General features: G+C 38.7%; 1 protein-coding gene across 2 annotated transcripts in view; it reads right to left on the bottom strand.

The window, feature by feature from the left end:
* The window catches only part of spock1 (SPARC (osteonectin), cwcv and kazal like domains proteoglycan 1), a 62820-nt gene that overhangs the window by 35595 nt on the left and 6630 nt on the right, over positions 1–20595 (bottom strand). The gene's annotated exons all lie outside the window — the stretch shown is intronic.

Below are 20595 nucleotides of genomic sequence, written 5' to 3'. Positions count from 1 at the left end.
AGCAAACTCATTTCTTTTTTAGTACTGTTGCCCAGGATTACAGGATTATGCCTGGATTCATTTGTCATTTTTAATGCCTTTAAGGGTTTTATTTTAATAAGATGCACCTTGCAGAGGTTCACACTGACCAGGGAAAGATTAAAGTCTGTGAAGATGCAATAAAATAATTGTTGAGATGTGCCGGAGCGGTTGGAAATTTCTTAATTGTAAAGTCCATAGATTTTATAGCCTGGCAGTCAAGCAATGTTTTTATAACTCTGAGAAAGTATTACCTTTCTGCTCCACAAATTTGACACCTTTTAGAATGAAATGAGCCAGGCTTCGACATCATTTCAAATGTTGTCTGACCTTGCTAATGCAGTTGATGAGTAAATCTCATCACGTCCCCAAAATGTTATGATCCAAACCGCTCAAGTCAGGCATAGTGAAATGTTAGCTCCATTAAGAACTAACTCTCACTATAGATTAGGCAAATATGTGTCTGACTGAAAGCTGATGATCCTTCATAAAAAATGCAAAATCTTGATTAACATTATCCTTAAAGCAGAACAATTATACTCATGGTTGAAGCTGAGGCTGTTTTGCCCTCAAATGACCAAAGTGGCTCTCCAACCCGACAGCAATGCCTTATAGTAGGCTACAGTAAGACTGTAGGTTCTGCTGTGTTTCAACATACTTAAGAATTAAGATCTTCCAAAAATAATAGACCAACTTACCTCTGCTTCCTTTAAATGATTGCAGCAGAACAGATGGGAGAGAGAAAAGAAAAAGAAAGGTCAGTGATAATGGCAGAGGTAGTGATGTCTATCTGATATAGGACTTGTTCTGGGTATTGCATTCGACAAGAGATTCATCTAACATGAATCGGAGGGTGATGGAATAATAAAAGGACTCCGACTTGGACACACTTGCACTCATAGCCTTATTTTATATGGCATGCAATTTGAACTGCAATCATAGAGGCTTAGAGAAGAGAGCAGCACAAAGACAAAGATACAGAAAACAAACATGGCGAGTAAGACAGGGTCACTATGCCTTCTTCTAAACTGATGGTTTTATCCATATGGATGTGAGTCATTTGTTCATCATTCGCTAGAATGCAAAACTGTCATCACGACAGACTAAGTAGGTTTTTGGTCATGTTTCTCTTGGGACCCAGATCTCGACGTAAATATGATGCTCCAGTTCAAATTCATCGTCCTGCCAAAAATTGTTATAATTTACAGAAGTATGTTGCCAATTTTGGTGATGGTGGTCATATGATGCCAGTGATGACGACAAACATTATCCTCATGGCTAGATAGTGATGGGAGTCAGACACATATGTGAAACTACTATCTGATCATGTGATTGTTTTGTTTTTAAGATATAAGCTTGTGAGAACACTGCATCAGAAGAAAAATGAGTCGTGCTGTTTCCATGTTGTTTTCCTCTTCCACAACTGTGTCTGTCTCTACCGCAATCGTTGCGGGTTCTCTTAAAATATTCAGTCTCAAGGATGGCCTTTCATTTTCCCATGACCGCTATTAATATTTCAATGTACCCATCTAAAAAACATTAAATGGCCATCGCACTCGCCATTACACAATCTCAACGCAGGCAAAAACCTGAAAGTAAGAACAAGGGGAAAATAGTACCCTGTTATGAAAGTAGTAGATGCTTGTGGAATTTGAAAGCAAAGCTCACAATAAAGGAGCTCATTTTGACAAATGTTCATTTAAAGTTTTTCAATTCATCTGTGGGATTATTTTGGTAATGATATAAATGCACCTCTGTGTTTCAATTAAAAGTCTATTTAAAATGCAATGCAGCATCTGTTGTCTGAAATTAGGACTCTGTTGTAAAAATCTACATGGTGTATTTTATTCAGCGATGCCTCTACTGTAATTATGACTAATTGACTGCATGGTTAAGTCCAAGCCCTTGTTCAACACAGTGTGCAATTCCATTAGATAATGGAAATCACTTCAGATGTTAGAAAACTACCTGGCGAGAAACTATGTGAGCACCTCTTGTAATATGTTTTCTAAAGCCCAATTGACATAGTCTGACTAAGAGTCTCAAACGTCTGTGCCAAAATTATGCAATAGCAAATAAAGAAGTATTCAGTTACAATGACACGGGTTCATTGTAGCACTTAGGTATAAAAGAAGACAGTTCAATCAATAAACTGTAACTTCCTCGGTCTATAAGTGACACATTTCTTCATGATTTGGCTGGTCCTGTGACTTTTACTCAAGTGTGACTCGTATATATCAAAAATAGAACAAAATCCCTGGTCCCTAATAGTGTTAATGCGCTGTGCATTACTGCTACTTTCTTTCCATGGGCGGTAATGCGCCAAAAGGCTGTGCCACCTGACAAAAGACAATAAAAGAAGAAATCTAAGAAGCATTTGAATAATGGTGTGAATTTTCACGGCCAGATTGAAGCAGTGCGCGCTCGGGGCATAAGGTATCTGCAAAGGCACTTATAGGATCAGCGGTTTTGGAGGGAGAGTCCGAGTTCTACTAGTCTACCGTTGGCTTAAATTTTTGCTTTTTCTTCTTCTAGGTGATGCATTTTTTTGACTGGTGCAACATACCCTGGAGCGGCATAAACTGCAGTCCGAAAAATACAATAACTATAAATGATGATAAAACAAAGACAAATATTTACTATAACTAGACAAACAAGCTAGCTAGGCAGTCTCAATTGGGCTGAAGTTTACTAAGACCCTTCATTTGGTGCCGTGCGTGACGGAGTCAGAGGGCAGCAGCACATTACCCACGGACGCGTTGATACACTGCCGAGATATGCTTCATTGATTGTAGTGCTTAACAGTCTATTTAATGCTCATAGACTTCTGAGCATATCACTTAAAAGAGGCTGCCTGCCTCCACTCGACACATTCACAATCAAATCCAAACATACAGTACGTCACATATATTGAGATCCTCATTCAGGTGACAACGCGCATAATATTATCATTCACTCTTATAAGGGTCTGAAAATTATGTTTTGATGATTGTATTTCACTCAAAACTCCATTGAAATCACCACATATTTGCGCACATTGCTATAATAGAGCTTGTCATTACCTACGTACTTCTGGTCTGAGTTCTTTTGAATGTCAGCTTCTCCTGTTTTGAGCTGTGACTTTGAGTTAGTGTGATTTTCTTACAAATTCCTATTAATATTTTTGACATTGTGAATATTTAGGAGTGGAACCGTTCACAAAATCCACGGTTTGGTTGGTATGGTCACAGTTTTCATTTCAGGTTTGCATTTTAATTCTGTTTTCATGTTTCTTTATTTGAATAAAACCACACTTGTATTGAATGCTTAAAAGTTGTAATATTCTTATAGGTAATATTCTTATATATATATATATATATATATATATATATATATATATATATATTTAAAAGTGAAATAATGTTCAGCTTGTGTATATGCCTATAGGAATATTACAACTTTTAAGCATTCAATACAAGTGTGGTAAGCATAGTATAGAAACCTTTTGAGAAATAAAATCGAGACAATAACTGGAAAATAATATGCACAATAAAACAGATAAATAAACTGGATGTTTTTTTCCATGTGAGGCTTCAAAGAAAAAAGTTGTACATGGTTCACTTTGACATAGGTTGTTTGTTAGGGAAATCAATAACAATTTATATAATTAGGTTCAACGAGAAGAGCGAGCCAGTCCGACATTTGACACATCGTTGTGACAGTCTGAAGTTAAAAGTTGGCCAGATTTTCAATGGAAGAAAGGACACATGACAAGTTCCATGTGCTTTTTTTTTTTTTTTATTAATTTGGTAGAGAAACATATCTTGAATAAATGTTAAAAACACATAGGGGCACATCTGCAAGACTGAGCTTTTTATTTTTCTCTCTGAGGTCTGTATGCTGTAAGGCCTTTTTAACTTTTTCACTCTAAAGCGGTTTAAAATGTGCGGGGATTCAAGCTTTCACAGATGAGCTGATATGTTAGTCTTGTTGCCGTTATACGCACACGTTGCTCGCACACTGTCGCACTTTGGTTAACTCTCTACAGCCGTCATCATACCACAAAGTGATCTTATACAGCAGACCAAATGTACAAAATAAAGACGCTGACACAACTCGTCATATGTGCAAATGTGCTTTTCTTAAAAAGGAAAGCATACGCACACATTTCTCACCAACACCCTTCTACATGTAGAAAGTGCAAGGTGAGCGTCTCCTCGGTACGTCCCAAGGCATTAGCAGTGCATCACAATTAATCCACACAACAGAGAGCAGTGCCAGTTAAAAGATGTTCTCAATCATTTAACATTTACAATAATATGAATTTAGAGTTCATCCACCCATACTCTGTACCATTTATCCTCACACGGGTCACGGCCGTGCTGGAGCCTATCACAGCTGAATTTGAAGGAGAGATGAGGAAAATCTATGTACGGTAAGCACAATGATAAAATACAAACTCTACACAGGGAAGGTTGAATCTTGGATTTGAACCCAAGACCCCCGAACAGAACATTGGTAGACGGTCCATCTTGATTTTCATGTCGATGCGAGCCTCATTTGGTCTTTTGGGGAAATTGGTCTGCCCTGAGTCATGTTCTGTGGAAGTTTCTTTCGACACCTGACAATTTAGTGGCATAAAGTCATCTGAACATTAAGCCTTCTGGAACCACATCTAACTATTGGCGCAAGTTACATAGATCACTTATATGTGCGGAATGTCATTGTATTACATTCATAAATATGACAGCAGTGTGCATCAAACCCTCTGAATCATTGTAGAAATTAATTCATTTAACCCATTATCATTGTTGTAATTTTAAATATATTTTACAAAGCAAACCCCTGGCCGTGGCACAGCTATGAGTGGTCTTTTTATAGTATTATTTCACATTATCCTTTATTTAACCAGGTTGGATCACATTGAGATAAAGAACCTCTTTTACAAGAGAGATCTGGTCAAGATCGGACCAGACCAAACTGCTGAAGCCTCCACTACCTCCCAAAATCCCACCTCACATCATGTGCTCTACAGGGCCATCATTATATGATATGAAAGCTGTCCAGCCTCCCCCGAAAGACTCTGCGACGCATAGTGATTACAGTCAGCAAAATCACTGGTGGCCTCCCACACGGATATTTGGAACATCCTCAGAGCCATCACTTTTTCTGGTGATACCTACCACCCCTTGCAGTCTCACTTCAAACTCCTCTTCAGGAAGAAGGTACTGAGCCTCCAGGCCCATTCCACAACAAACAACTTCATAAATCAGGCTGTCAAGATGCTGAACTCCGTCGAGTACCTTCCCACTCTTCCTCCTGCTGCTAGACTGCAATCCATCCACAACATTACATTTGTATATTCATAATCTTCTTTTGCACAAAGTAACAAAATAAATCATTGGCATAACTGAATTATCTCTTGCTGTTTGGCCAAGACTTTCTATACTTTCCTAGTTTGAAACTAGCATCAGTGGAAGTACAAAACGTTTGTGCAAGAGAAATGTTTTTTTTAGCTCTGTGCTATAGTGAAAAGACACTAAAAATCTTTGAATCAAGAATCTGATTCTAAAAGTAAAATATAATGTAAAATCCCACAAAATTAGAACAATATAAGAAACTGCTATTTTTAAACGTAGTAAGATATGTGGTGTGCTCTTCAAATCATGTCCCGTGCAACAGCTCTTTACAAGTTGAATAAAAGCCTGTGTTAGACGTGACAGTACTGCAAGGGTATATAAGATCATGCCACACAATCATAATCTTTAATAAGGAGGGACAATGGATGGATGGTTTAATGGGGAAACTCATTAATTGTAACATTCTTTGCAGATTACTTTGCACAGACATTTTATAGTGCGACTTTGAAGGCATTACATAGAGTTGTCATTATTGCTGCTAGTCATGAGCATGTGGAGTATAAATAAAGATTTTAGCAAAGATTAGAGTCTGAGTCTTACCCTTCAATACTCTGTCAATATGGAAGCAACTGTTCCAAGTACAAAAATGTTTGCGAAGCAAGCATTCTCAAGGACATTTGAATATGGTTTGGTCTACTGTAAACTTTCATATTCCAGCCCTATAATAAATAATAAGTAACAAACCCAGTATACTACAAACGAAGTAAACATCCAGCAACGCATAAATGTCTGCTTATCAGTTTTTTCATGTGACATCTTTTCACCCAGCGAAACAACAAGGAATTTGATCACACTAACAATATTACAAACGTAGAATCGATTCAGAACTCTAACAGAATTGGGACGAGGTGTGCAAATAAGATATGCTGATATGGTGAGTCCAGAGGAGTCAAGTTTCAGGCTTGACACAAAGTACTATATGCATCACAGCAGTCGTCGTCATTCATTTTTGTCCGATTCTAGGAAGCCAGCTTATTGTGTAAGAGTGTGACAAGTATGAAGGTGGCTCGTTGCCAGAGGCAAAAGGACAACCATGTTGCCGGCTGTTCCCGGAATTCTGAGGTCAATCTGTAATTGCCTCCAGCGTTATCAATTGGGGAAAAAAACGGCATGTCAAGAGATTACTTGACAGACTAAAGACCTGTTGCCTGCTACCCTTGCTCATGGGGGGGTAGGAATTGTGTTTTAGTCAGTGGACTGTGACAACTGTCCTTGATTTTCATATCTGCTAGGTGTGCTCTTTCAGCAAGTACTGTATGTAGCCCTTTAGACAGAAGATGATGAATGGATTCTGCTGCTCCTGGTGCCACTGTTAACAGCCCCAGTTCCTGCAATGCTGCAATAACCTCCACTTTGTGAGAAAAATAAAGCTGTAGTAGTCTCCTTTCACTGCTTGTAAAATATAAATAAATAAAAATCAGATTCCAGGTTCCTTTTTACTAACCTTTATGTTTCTGGCAGGTGGCAAACCATTATCATGGATGAACATGATGTAGATGCATGAAAAATAAATGTATTCTTAAAACCCACTGGTTTTGGTGGTAATATGCCAACATTATCTTTTATCAAACATCATACTCCCTGGATGTATGACTGCACATTCTTTTCCTATTTTCCTTTTGGGTAATTTTTTGGGTCTTTCAGGTTAATAGCAAAGCCTCATCAATCTATTGGGACTATTATAGCATTTCACCATCAATCAGTATTAACTTGCTACGTGAAGATTCTGTTGCTCTGCTCCTGTGTGTGTGCAGATTTTTCACCACACTCATTCAGCTGCAGCAGAGCACAGCACTGAGATGAGAGAAACTGCTTTTTTTTTTTTTTTTTATAAAATAAACCATATTAAGCTGTGACTGTAAAATAATCTAACACGACAATTCAGTGCCCAATGACAAAAAACGAAACAAACTGTTGCGTGAAGGAGCGCATTCTATTTTTTTTAATATATATTTGTGAAATAAAGCGATATACTAATGCAATTGTTAATTCCACCTTTGTCTCCCTTATAGATCTGCAGCATACAGTTTACTGATGCTGTGCACACATATTTTCCGAAATTAAATAAAATTTGCCCTATTGCGGAAGACTCATGTAGTGCTTCATCATGCATTGCTTCAAACATTTTAAAAAGTCAGATACTCATTCAATTGAAAATGTATTTTTTTTCTTTCAAAATGGCTTCCATTAAGTAGAATCTCATATTGCATTGTGCCCAAAGGTAGACACATGTTAGTGTTGCAAAATAAAGATAAATAGTCTTCGTGGTGAATGCTGGATGGGTTATCATGCATGCTTCTTCTTGAGAGCCATATATATACAATATCGAGTGTTTGTGTTTGGCTCAGTTCATTATAACTCATTGATTTCTTTCACGATTTTGATGCAGATTGGGTTGTTGCAAGCATAAAAAATGCAGCTATGGTACAAGCCATAAGTGTCATATTATAATCGGGGCTTTAACAAAGAGACCAATGCAGGATTTGTGCAAGCGGCCGCCGACCTAAATCGTACCTGTTAGTTTTGGGTTAAAATAAGATACTTTAATCTACATGATCTCTCGCCATACACTGGCAAACATCATTCAATTAGCTATTTAGCGATAGCAAAGCAGAGCCTGTCTTTGCTCGCTTCGGCAGCATTCAACAAGTTATCAAATACCCTTTGATGACTGTCGTAACTGCGTGCCAGGATACCAGTGAAATAACTAAAGAAAAAGGCATTGATAGTCTGTTTAGCTAGGCTTTACTACTTCGTTCACTTCTTTGTTTCAGTCTGTTGACGGCTGCCAGGTTGGCATTGGAAATAAAAATCTGTTACCAATGGCCTTACCTAGATAGTTTCAAGACGAATAAAAAAATAAATATAGATGTGTTTCAGACGAATTGTGCAGTTGTCTTCACATTTAGAAAAAAAAATGCCTCATGGCCTAACCTAGATAGTTTTAAGACAAATATATATATAGATGTGTTCCGGACAGATTGTGTAGTTGTCTTCAAATTTAAAAAAATTGCAGCATAATTGTTATGCACATATAGTATGACTCTTTTGTATACTCTCAAGTGTTTACAATCTTATCCAGCAGTGTCCCTCAGCTCCAGTGAGCATCCCACTGTGATCGTGCCACCATGGCTACGGGCATAGGGGTAAGCCAATCAAACAGACTTTCTTATCCAACTGCCCCAATGGGGAAACAAGAAAAGTGCTCAGGAGGATGAAGAGACAAATATGCTTTCTGCTCTGCAAGTGTGTTAGTCTTCTCTGCTTAATTCTCCTCTTTTCTCCAATAGTTTTTGCACATTTATCCTAGCTTAGTGTGTCTGCAATGGTTTCTTGTCCAATCTAATGCATCTGTTCTTCAATTCCCTTTATACTTACTAGTCCTAGTTTGCCTTTATTTTGATCTGACATTTTCTAATAACCTTTTTCTTATAATCTTGTTTGTTTACTGACTGACACAAGCAGGCTGTTCACAGCAGCTCTGCAGAAAGATCACTGCATGTGTTTACTTGTTTATACACTTAAAGGTCACATTTGAGAAAAATAAAATGAATGCATGCAAAATTTTAAAATCAAGTCCACTGAACATTGTGTAGATGAGAATCAAAATTTCTGATGCTTGGAAAGGATGTTGTTATTGGATTCTGCAAGTTTTCTGTATGTGAGCTTTTTCTGGAAAATCTACCTATAATCACATTTTGACTATACTGTGATTTCCATTTCACTGGTCCGTCAGTAAAACTATTGATATATTGCAGGAGCCGACATTGTTCTTTATTGACACATTGGTGGCCATGTTGGTGGAGAAATGTTCATGAGTAAAAATTATATAACCTACTCATAAAAAGGCCGTGGTCTAAAAAAAGACTTAACATTTGGGGACGTTTTGTCGTGAAATGTTATCATACTCAAACTTCTAAACTATGGTCATCCTAATATTTCTTTTTACAATGAAGTGCAAAAATTAAAAGCTGATGAATGAGCGGATGTAGAGGGTTTGATATCTAACACTGCATTAGATCTGATTAATGTAAGTAGAGTAGCTCAAATAATCATTCACCTCGAGAGGTAATTTCATACCCTCCTATGGGGATTAAAAATGCTTACTCAGTGGTAGAGACTGAGACAAAAGGTGGAAATGTTGCTGATGTAGAAAATAAAAGGTAAATGAGTTGTAAAGACAAATTTGGAATCTGGATCAGAAGTGAGAATAAAAGAAGCGAGGAAGGCATAGTTAAACACATTAGTGGTCGATTTAAGAAATGGCGGTGCCTCAAATTGATTTAAAACAAAATAAAACTAAAACTAAAACAAAACAAAACACCCTGCTAAACAATTTCTTATTTGTTATTCCATATTAGTTTGGATTGTAGTGAATGTCTATTGAATTTGCTGTAATTAACATTAAGATGAAGTTACTAAGCGGGCTAAATGCATGGTCAGAGAGAGAACTCGCTATCCAAATGGATATACAGTGTACATTCGAAGCATTTAGCATGCAGAGATTTTGTAAAAAATAAAATAAATACGGCAGTCCATTTGCACAGATGCTACAGGATAAAATACAGGTTCATGCGAGTATCTCAAAATTAACATCTGTACTGCATTGTCCGAACCACATGGTGCCAACACGAATTCAGCAAAATAAAACTAAACCTAGGGTCTTATTAGAAATAAATGCTCTTACAATGCTTGTCTTGTTCTCTATCCAAATAGCTCCCACTTTTCCTTGTTCATGTTCGCCTTTCTACAAACAAACAACTCTAGCTTTCTAGCAAGTCCAAAAGGGGATTAGTGCTTCCAGCTCAGTGATCTTGACACTGATCGGTTGAGAGGTGTGCTTGCTCTCCACTGATCATACTTTCCAGAAATACCTTGATTGCAACCCCATGCTAGTGACTATACTAGAGAAAGGGCTATTCAAAAAGAAATATTTCCAAGTTAACAAAAATAAACTTAAATAAAATGGAGTTTAATGAGCCCTCCAGGGAAAAGCCTCCCTGATGCTTCCTGTGGTCCAATGAAGCCTCATTTTCCACTTTAGAGGTGATACAAGAATCCCTGATCATATGAAGTCCATTCTTTTGTGCAGTCGATTTAGTGATGATGTACAGTGCAGTCGGAGAGCATTAGGCTAGTCATATTTCTTTTGGTCCTGCACAATGGATTTGAAAGGGCACAATGACCGTGAGGTGGGTGTTGACTTTCAGTCTAACTTTAATGGAGATCACATCTACACTAGCATCTACACTTGCAACCACGACTATTAAAATGTTGCAACAGCAAGGGCATGCAGTATAGGTCACAGAACCCTCTATGTACTATTCTATTATAGCTTGTTGGTCCCAACAGTATTTCGGGGGTAATACATCAATTTAAAAAAAACTGCGTATTTTTTGTTTTTTCCAGAATAATAAAGTGAGCCTTTACTCCACAAACCTTGAAAATTGAAGTCTATACTTATGTATCTATCGTAAGCCATTTAAGTGATCTGTCAAAATATCATTATGTCACTGATCGATCAATGTCATCACTGATCAGCTCCACAAAAAAATACATTACGGCTGCAGTGTTTCCCACATACACATTTGGCCCCAATTGAATTTTGGCCACTACTAAAAGATTTATGGCAAAACCTGTCAATATGCAACTATTGTAATAACGTTCAGTGTTGCACGGAAAGCTGCTTTGCTGCTTGTGTGATCCTTGTGTGAGTCTGTTAATTGATATCATTACTGATTGCAATACTCCAACGTGAGTGGATGAGCTCTTCGAATTTTAATTTTTGTGTTCACACAAACTTCCACAGTGACAGTGTGATACTCTTGAACTACTGCATAAACACAGGTTGTATTATGAAAGACTTTATTTGGGATGTGAGATTCGCTGCGTAATTCCAAACAATCATCACCATCATAACAGTTATGGCTGCCATAATTGACTATATTACCATACAGCAGACACCAACAATGATTATCAAGCTGGTGAGTAGAAAAATAAAATTCTAAAAATCACAAAAAAATAAATATATACATACATGTATATGTATAGAGTGCGAGAGAGAGAGAGAGAGAGAGAGAGAGAGAGAGAGAGAGAGAGAGAGAGAGAGAGAGAGAGAGAGAGAGAGAGAGAGAGAGAGAGAGAGAGAAAGAGAGATAGAGAGAGAGCGCAAGAGTAAGACAGAGGGAAAGAGAAAAGAGGCCAGCGATGTTGTTTTTGTTAAAGCCCTGATTATAATGACACGTGGCTTGTCTCATCGATGGATGGCTGCATGTTTGATGTTCGTTCAATGTTTTTTAATGAACGAAGCCAAACGAAAACACTGCATCGCTGCCATATAGCTATGATCTTTGACACCTTCTTCTGGTTTGCCTTCTTCATTTTCCTCTTTATCTTCTTTACGGCAGCCGCAAACACCATTTATCTCCATTTTTCCACACTGTGTGCATTAATAACCGACCCAGATTCTCCCACTGGCCACAATGGAAAGTGAGATTCTACCGAGTTAAGCCATTTGGACCAACTCGTTAGAACATAATGACAGCAATTTGTCTGCAGATTATGTATATTTTCAATACATTCATACATTTAAAAAAAAAAAATTAAACATTTTGGGCAATTTATGGTCTGAAGAAAAAGTTGTCATGAACATCCTTAGTAAAAACTGTCATTGTATTTAATGCTTTCTGGTATTGTTGGGAAGCCTAAAAACTGGATACATGGATTAGTGTCATGATTTGTATGCATTTCTGTTGTTCAGCTGCATATTTTTCACATTGGGGAAAAAAATGTCTCCACTGTTTCCTTTCGCTTAAGAAAATACTCCAGTAGAAGTGTTTGTTCGACCTTCCATTGCTTTGACTTAAATTGGAACACTTTCCATCTTAAAACACACATAGGTATTCTGTACGTTTATCAGGACGAGACTTTTGGGCCATACTGCCCAGCCCTAAAAAATAGGTGGGCATAGTAATGGGAAATTGGAATGGAAATTAAGGTGCTAGGTAACAAAAACAAATAAAGAAAGAAATTATAGAGGAGAAATGACATCATCGTGGGAATGATGGATGACACACACACAAACACACACACACACACATGGAGTCAGATATGCCACAGGACAATCTGCATTCTGTTTAATTTCTATTCATCATCATCCCTGCACGTAGCTGTTGATTGGCATTCAGTTTGAGGCTCAACATCAATGCTGGGTTTGTTTTGTCTGAGTGTGACTGGTTCATTTATATCTCTAATGACTTTGCTCGCTCTTCACACATGATAGAAATATCAGAGCTGTCATTGTCTAAAATCATTCTTGCTGTTTCTACTCTCTAATCTTAAATCTTATTCTCATCAAGCCAGGCCGGATGTCTGTTAGATCCATTCGTATCCAGCACATGTACTAATCACAATCACTTCTTATCAACTCATCGTCTGCATCTTCCTCCTAACCTTGACCTCTGTGATCAAGGTAAATCTTCCTCTGATATGAAGTAACTGTTAACAAGGATTAGCACAGAGTCTTGTTCCTTTCTGGCCATATTTTTTCCTCAAAGACAACATAATTCAGAATAGTTTACTGGATTCTTTTAATCAACTCCTATGCGCTGGAGATTTCTTAACACAAATGCATTTATTACCATCTCCCAAGAAATGCATCTTTATTTGATAACACATACATATATTGTTGAATGAGTCTGTGTCTGCTCATCATTTTCGGTGTTTTTGTTTTTGAAAGATGAAAGCGTTCCTTGCTTTCACACCTGCCAACGCTTTTTCTATGAATGTGTCAGGATTGTTTCAGTCCAAATTCCAAAATAGAAGGCCATTGTGTTTTTACGAGGAGAGTATTGTGTGTAGAGCGCAAGAGAGGTTCTTGATTGTATTGTACATCTTTGGGACCACAGTCTCCAAGGTTGCACCAGCAAGCAGGCATATAAACACCTTTACAAAGCTGACAAGCCATTCGGGCAGCGTCTAATATCATGTCTGTAAGCATAACCTAAGAAAAAAATGTCCTAGCAAACAAAGGGAGTTAAAAAAAAGCAATTTTCACATCAAGGCCTGCTGTTCCTTGGCATGAACGCACTTTTGACCTTTCTCCTCCACAGCCGATGAACATCAAAATTTGAACCAAGACAGACTCTACTCATTGAGCAAATACATATTAAATGCTGCCACGCACGCACGCACACATACACACACGCATGCATATACGCGCACGCACACACACACACACACACACACAGGTCTGGGGTTCATTAAAATGTGATAGAGGCTGGAGCTGACTCAGCTTCCTTTTAATTAAAAGTGTCAAACAATCCATGTGGCACCATCAAACATGCATAAATGTATTTTCATACCCATCGTAATTCATCTTTCCTTCCCATCAACTCGAGACTGACATTCTCATAATCAATATCCCTTTATTCATCCCACAGACATGATTGGCTTCATTATTCTTGAAGTCTTCACACTGCATACTGCTCAATCACCGAGCCTTTCTGCTGTCAGAGACTGAGGAGGAAGGTGGGGAAAGGAATGCTTGACCTCTAATGCAAAGAAGTAGATATGGATTCAGTATCAGATCCCTTCTTTGCTTCGGGGGCTTTTAAGATTTGTGCAAATGTGTCATTATTCATGAATAGGTGCTAACAAACATGCTTGTAACATCGTAAGAGTGTGACAGATGGTTTGCTGTTAGTGGCAAAAATGATTAATGTAATCAGATTCAGTGTAACATCTGCCAATAAAAACGCAACCAATTATCTGTTATTGGTTGTGTTTTCAAAAATTCAAACAGTTTCCAGGTGCTGCTAGCTATCACTAATTTGAGCAGTCACTGTCCCTCCATTTGGCTTTAACGTAATTGTGCTTCAGTGGTTCTAGCTAACTCGAAATCATGAAGCTGGTCCGAGCCAATGAGGGTTTATTTGCATCACGAATAGGAACAAAAGAGAACCCCACTTTTTACTTTAGGCCACGACACAGTAATCCTGGTTAAGGCAAGCCATTTAAAATTCAAAAGAAAAATAGAACGTTAGAATGTTTTTTTCCCTCGCTGCACTGTGTATTACTAGCCGCTGTGCTCTTTTCACCTTTTTGCATAGTTTGTCTTCTTTGTGCCATTCTTCAAGCCCTTTAAGCCATTCTCTCCAGTATGTTTATTTCTCAGTCAGGCCTCAGCTGAGAGCTTTATTAATTCCTTGTGACCGCCATCTTTACCTTTTTATTTTTGCTGGACATTGAAGATCTGTGGCCTTAAGAGACTTGCTTTCTACACCTGCTTACACTGCAAACCTAAGGATGGCTGTAATCCAGTGACTGCTTGAGAGGAACGTCAGATTCCTACTTTTTTGTGGCAGTGATGACAAAAAAAAACATTCACGCGAACTATTCTGTTTGTGATATGCATATTCCATAGGCCATTATCTCGATATCGGTATTTGTTCGATAAATTGTGCAGCCCTACAACCAAGTATCGAAGTTCACATTTGTTTAGCAAGCCTCCCTGTAAATATATCTATAGATCATTTTGAATGGTACCATTTCACCAGACAAAAATGAAAAATGTAGGCCATGTTTTTATAGTCTGCAGACATCTTCACTGCTGTAATTTAAAATAAATACATTTTAAATAGTCTTTTGAGTGGGAGCTTTTGGGAAGAAACAGTATACTGAAAGCTTGACTTTTTCCTCAAGCTAATCCACTCTGACTACACTACCCAGAGGGCAATTGGTTTACCTGCCAGCATTCTCACAGTGAGGTCTTTTCATGCAGTATTCATAACAAGCCTGGAGGGCTCAACAATTATTTACAATTCACAAACAACCCAAGTGTACATCAGGGACACGTCTCGCTTACGACACTTACAAAATGACATCGTGGGTAAGTCAAGGGAGTGAACGCAACCAGGAAGAGATTTTTGTGTCAATCTCCCGCCGTGGCCTTCTCTCTTTTGCATTCTATCACTCTCAGGAGCATGTGAGCTGCAGTGGCAGAAAGCCTGTGAATTATTGAAGCAGACAAGACAGCTCTCACACCCGCACAGCCTGACATACACAAATAGTAAGTGTATCCGTGTTCTCGGGGGAGGGGAGGTTCGATAATGACCAATTCAGTCTGACATGGTTTTAGAGACCATAAACATCAAAGTGAAAGGGTGAAAGACAGAGAGAGCGGAATTCTTGTCAGTGACCGAAAAGAGACAGTGACAAGTGTGAAAAAGAGAAATAGATGACCCATGATTCATTTCACACTCAGGTTCAGCAAAAGCGCTTTCAAAAGTGAGCAAAGCTGAAGAACACTCTTGGAAAAATAAATTCACTCAATGAGTGATAGACATTGCACAATTTAGTCCCATTAAGCATCGACTGTATATGTTGACTACTGTTTGGATACTCTTGCAGGGATTCTAATGGGCAAAAGCAGTATAGATGGCATGACGCTAGGCAGAAGTCGACCTATACCAACATAATATGCAGCACAATAAAGCGCAAGATAACACCTCATTCATTACATGATAGAGAGGGGATGACAATACTGGCGTAGAGCGTGGCCGAGACTGATTGCAAAAAACCGAGGGGGAATAGAATGATTATTGTGCAGAACAAAATGAACAGCACTGATCAATCACACCGTGATCTACTTTAATTTAATGTTGCACGGCACGGCACGCATTAGTGTTGCATATGCGTTTTTCCGGGCAAACACTATATCTCAAATCAGCAGCCATTAAAACGTTTGATGGAGATACATTCTGCGACACCTACAATGGGTGGAAATTGAAGAACATACAGAGTTGATCCCTTTCTAAATAAGAATTGTCGATTGTGTGCAATTGATTGTTGAGTAATTGTATCTTCAATCAACTGAGACAAAAATTGACTATGCTACGTGGCTTCATTTCATAGAGGTGCTGTTGATTCAGTCTTGTCAAGTTCAAAGGTTAAGAAAAATATAAAATCAACAATAAGAAGCTGAATTAATTTCATGCTGAACTCTTCTACAGTATCTCATGCAGGTAGCATTATTCTGATCAATGTGAAAACAGAATATTCCGAGATTCTCTCATGCCAACGTCGACGTCATTGTCTGCCAAGCATTTTATCAAAGTCCTCACTCCTATTATCATCATACTTTTAAAGGTTTGGGGAGAACCAGAGTCCCACAAGTAGTAATCATCTTCATCATCACAGTCCAACTAACTGCATAAAGATAAATCTACTTTGTAGTTCAATACAGTGTTTCATCAAGTACCGGTATCAATATCACATGATAAAGTCATATAGCAAAATAAAGTGATGCTTTAATTTCCAGTAATTGGGCAAAAAGAAATATTCACAAACAAAAAACTTCTCTGAAATGGATATGTTGGGCCACATAGTTACAGACGCATTTTGACTAGGCCAGTACAAATGTACAAATCTAAATCAATCAAGCCTTCTTACCACATCAAGCTTTCTTTGTGCGTCAGGTTAAATCCTTCCCCTAAGGACAGGCTCAACACGATAAATAAATATTCAAGTCTGAATGTGTACTCATTCACCCATTCACAGCAACTTAACTTAATTAGCAATTCACTTTTCATATGGGATGGTGCATGCATATTTCAAGCAAGCATCCTTGATCGGCTTCAATCATTGACGCATATGTATGTACCCACTCCTTGCATTTTGGAGTGGGCGCTTATCTATTCATTCAGTTATAAATAATATTACGTACATATGGTGGCAAAACACAAAACCACGAGGTCTCCAACTGTCAAGGCATCTCTAGCAAAAAATAATTGACAGTGCGGGTAAACGCGAGTGGATCACTCTGATCACTCTAGTAAAATAACATGTAGGTTGTACTTAAATATCACCCTTATCATTGTCATCACGCCGAAAAACTCCATCAATGCATTGAACGTTAATAACTACAAACATCTAAACAATGCGGGATTTCTATCAATCTAAAAGAGCTGACATATAAAGAAAAAAATGAAGGGGGGAAATCACTTTGCTAGTTTACTTAAACCCTGACCTTTTACGTTTTAATCATTCAGTTGTAGTCTATATAAAGTGGAACAGCAATGCTTTTGTCTGAATTCTTTGTTATTATCGTATCATCGGTGCCTCTTTTACCCCTGTCCTAAGGAGTGTTTGAGAGCAAGTAGTTTTGGTGCAGTCTGTTTAAATGCAAATAAGATACTTCCCAACCCGCCCCCTCCATGCTGCAATGTGTCTGCCTCCACTCCGGTCGGACATATTTGTAGTTTGTTAGCAGAGGTACAATTATCTTGCGGCGCACAAACTTTTTTGATCGATTAAAAGATGTCAACAGCAGAAGACTTGTCCATCCAACCGTACATGTTCGAGCCAAATCAGACCCAGAGCGAGAGCAACAGTGAAGATGTCGAACCTGCAAAACTGCGATTTCAGATGAACGTATCACAATGGTGTGTTCTCACTATTCACTTGATCCGAGGAATAAAGATGGCGGATTTGCGAAACCGTTTGGCCACACCCTTTACCTTGTTTTGCAGTCCCGCTGCAAAGACTGTAATTGTTCAAAATACGTAATAGGGAATGGATAAAATTGAACAGATTAAAAAATATTCCCCAAACGGATTATAAAAGTATCTCTGCAGCACCTGGAGGGATTAGATAAAAATTTTCTACAATCCTGGAGACTCCAAGTGCACAATAAAATGTATAGAAAAGATCAAAAACTGGATTTTACATGATATGTCTCCTTTAATTACAGTCAATGGTCCATTTGGTCACTAATGTTACAATTCATAATCAAAAAGTGCTGGGTTTCCTGTCTTCATCCTTTTTACCAGTAGTTCGTTGCAATTATTTGTGGTTGGGATAACGAATGTTAAATATAATATTGATTACGATGTGAAAGCCACCAATTTAAATGCATATAGCTTTTCTATGTGAAGGTGTAAGAAAGATGCTAGGCAAAGGCACATCTATTTTGCCAGGTCAAGTGTATCAAGAGGAGTCTTCCAATAAGGAAAAATGCTTGAAACTGCAGTAAGGTTTGTGGAGTGGAGTATGTTTTCTGCATCTTGGTAATTTTTGAAACAAACCCAAATGAGAAATCATGCCCTGAAAACAATCAGCTGTCAGGCAGGAGCCAAGCTTAATGTGATGCCAAACCCCCACAGAGGTAGGGAAACTTTTTGAGGAGAAGCCATGACAAAGCGGACTGAAACACAACAAAGAATTTATGGTGGATTGCATTCTGCTGCCATGCTCTTTTTGTTCATCTGCTCAATCCGCACAGTATGCATGGGCGTGAAGCTTCTCACCCTCGCTTCTCCTTTCCATTCACTTTCTCGCTTTCCAAATGAAGCTGGCAAACCTTTGTTTTGTCTCTCTTGCTCACACATTTATCTTCACCGTAGGAGACGTTGACCCTAGCCTGGCCTCTGACCGAACTGCCCCCCATTCTCTTAGCGTGTTGCTGCATTTCACACTCTTATTGATTACATTGTGGCTCACGTCAGGATAACCGAATCCTATAATTTATCTGATCAATCTCGTTGGAACCCTACGGGTGTGCATGCCTGGGTCCATGTGTGTGTGTGTGTGTGTGTGTGTGTGTGTGTGTTGTGGAACACATGCAGAGACAGCAGCTGGAGAGACACATGCACATGCCCAGCCAGTCCCTGTAAAATGGGATCAACAGGGACAATGCGCAATATTTATCCAGTTCTCCACTGAAGATTGGATGTGCAATTTCTCGTTTGCGATCGATAGCTCGACGTTGAGGGTGGGCACACATAAGGGAGCGGAAGCAATGAGAGAGGGGGTTTATTTTGAAGGGCAGTCTTTCATTAGGAATTAGTGGAGTATAAAACGAGAGGGGAAGGAAGAGCTGCATGAGAGTGGAGATGAAATACTATGTGTGGAAAAAAATGGAAGCAGCTTAACAGGAGAAAAAGAAACAGTGGACAGCATGGGTTGGAGATAAGAGAGAATGACAGGTGTTCAGCCAAGACTTGGCCTAATTGAAGGAAATGCCGAAGAAGTGTTTCCTCAGAGTGGGCTATGCTTGTGAAGGTGACTCACAGGTTCGATAAATCAGCTTCTCTCAATCGCACCCAGGCCCTCCCCCCTTGCTGTAAAACTGGAACACACAGGGGTGCCCATACGGATAGGACATAAATTGACATTTAAAAGCAGAAGCAGCAACTGTCTTCCCAGGACAGTGTTTTGGATATTCAGCAAAGCCCGTCTCCTTCAATGAATGGTGCAAAAAAAAAAGTGACAAATAGCTCATCCAGCAACATTGAAATGAAAATAAAGCTGTCACTGTAGAGTCTAGCAACCTATCTTCTACTATGTACACAAAACACACATGCAAACACAATCATGTTTTCACTATGACTGGCACCCCAAGAGTGTCGGGAATGACTAATGGATGTGAATAATATGTATGAAAGATAACCTTGAAAAAATACCTGGAACAGAAAGTACATTGGTCCTATGCAACTCTCAAATCTCCAAAAAAAAGTACGGTCTTTAAAATCACACAGAAAATAATAAATGATAAATGATTTTAAAAAAATGGCCACAAGTTTTAGCATTAACACATTCATGCTTTCTGTGTTCTGCGAGTGGCTGTACACGATGTACCAAAGTCAGCTGGGATAGGCTCCAGCTCACTCATGACCCTTTTGAGGACAAGCGCTAAAGAAAATGGATGGATGGATGGATGGATGGATGGATGGATGGATGGATGGATGGATGGATGGATGGATGGATGGATGGATGGATGGATGGATGGATGGATGGATGGATGGATGGATGGATGGATGGATGGATGGATGGATGGATGGATGGATGGATGGATGGATGGATGGATGGATGGATGGATGGATGGATGGATGGATGGATGGATGCCCAATAATAGCTTATGACAAGTGAAACAAGATTATTTGACTGGAACATTTTAGTATTCCAATGACCAGCACTTAATTGCGCTGATTCATATTCGTATTAGATGATTAAAATTGGTGGATTCAATCACTGAGCTGAATCAACCATTCAAACCAATTATTTTGAAAAAAACAAAGAAGATTCATCAGCATCATAACTCCAGACAACACACCAGTGCCTCCTTGTGTTATGTTTACTCACGTTTGGGTCCGACCCTCCTTCAAAATTTGCTGATGGA

This window comes from Syngnathus floridae, chromosome 1 (assembly GCF_059516105.1).
Source record: "Syngnathus floridae isolate MCC-2025c chromosome 1, RoL_Sflo_1.0, whole genome shotgun sequence".
Taxonomy (NCBI): Eukaryota; Metazoa; Chordata; class Actinopteri; order Syngnathiformes; family Syngnathidae; genus Syngnathus; species Syngnathus floridae.
The sequence above is the reverse complement of the archived record's forward strand: the minus strand, read 5'-3'. Positions and strand labels throughout refer to the sequence as shown.